Source organism: Etheostoma spectabile, chromosome 8, assembly GCF_008692095.1.
Source record: "Etheostoma spectabile isolate EspeVRDwgs_2016 chromosome 8, UIUC_Espe_1.0, whole genome shotgun sequence".
NCBI lineage: Eukaryota > Metazoa > Chordata > Actinopteri > Perciformes > Percidae > Etheostoma > Etheostoma spectabile.
The window spans coordinates 26,562,286-26,562,608 of record NC_045740.1 but is presented as its reverse complement, the minus strand read 5'-3'; the positions used below and the strand labels follow the sequence as shown (position 1 = coordinate 26,562,608).

At 44.6% G+C, this 323-nt stretch overlaps 1 protein-coding gene across 1 annotated transcript in view; it reads left to right on the top strand.

Moving 5' to 3' along the window:
- LOC116693953 (ovochymase-2) overlaps positions 1 to 323 on the top strand; it is a 34,012-nt gene that overhangs the window by 5,230 nt on the left and 28,459 nt on the right. The gene's annotated exons all lie outside the window — the stretch shown is intronic.

The window sequence follows — 323 nt, the reverse complement described above, 5'->3', positions numbered from 1 at the left end:
AGACCGTACGTTAAACGGTTCAAATGTTATGAAAGGGGCGTGGCCTGAGTGACTGGGTGTGGTCATAATATAGGGGCCGCCTCATTATCACATGTAGACCACATATTCTAAGTTTCATGTAAATCGGATGATGTTTGTCATATAAGGCATATTTCTTGTTGCCAGATGGTGGCGCTATCTACAAAAGTCCATATTTGCCTGTAGGTGTCCTCAGGCCTGGACTCTTGGTGATTGTGGGAAATTTCAAGCAGATACGACAACGTACACTGTAGTTACAGCCACTATCTCCTTCATTGCTAAACACTCAAAATGGCCGCCATGCC